This window comes from Neophocaena asiaeorientalis, unplaced genomic scaffold (assembly GCF_003031525.2).
Source record: "Neophocaena asiaeorientalis asiaeorientalis breed wild unplaced genomic scaffold, Neophocaena_asiaeorientalis_V1.1 scaffold629, whole genome shotgun sequence".
Taxonomy (NCBI): Eukaryota; Metazoa; Chordata; class Mammalia; order Artiodactyla; family Phocoenidae; genus Neophocaena; species Neophocaena asiaeorientalis.
Window position 1 is genome coordinate 4,438,142 of NW_020175468.1, and position 709 is coordinate 4,438,850.

A 709-nucleotide genomic window follows, 5' to 3' on the forward strand; every position below is an offset into this window, starting at 1 on the left:
ACATTTGCTGGTAGCCTGGATGTGAGAAATGAGAGAAAAAGAAGTCAGGGATGATTCTAAGTCACATAAAGCTCTTAGGACTGGAGTTTGGTTCCAATTAGGATTAGAAATTAAGAATCAGGCTAAGGCTGAGATTAAGGATCAGTAGCAATCATTATCGGTGGAGTTTGGTTTGAGGTTGAAAACAGGGTTAAGATTCTGGCAAAGATGACAAGCAGCCCTGGTGTATGGGTTATGACCATGATTGGGGTTAGGATTAAGTATGTAGGGTAAGGGTAAAGATGAAGTATAGAGCTAAGACACTGGTTATAGCAAGAATCACAGTCAAAGCTAGGATTATGGCTAAGATTAGGGCTGGGTTTGGATCTAGGACTGAACTGGGGTTAAAGAGAAACTCAGAGACAGAGAGAAGTGATCAGAGAGCCGAGAGAATGGGGGGAGAGAACTCAGAGAGACTAGGGGACAGAGACCTAGAGAGAGTAGGGGACAAAGATCCAGGGAGAGGGAGGACAGAAACAAAGAAGGGGAAATGGAGATCTAGAGAGTTGGGAGACAGAGACCAAGACGGAAGCCTAGAGACTAGAGAGGAGTGGACAGAGAACCAGAGAGAAGGGGACAGAGACCTTGAGAGGGAGTGAGTAGAGAACCAGAGACAGGAGGAGACTGAGATCCAGAGAAAGAGAACAAAGATGGGGGTGGGGGCAAAGAA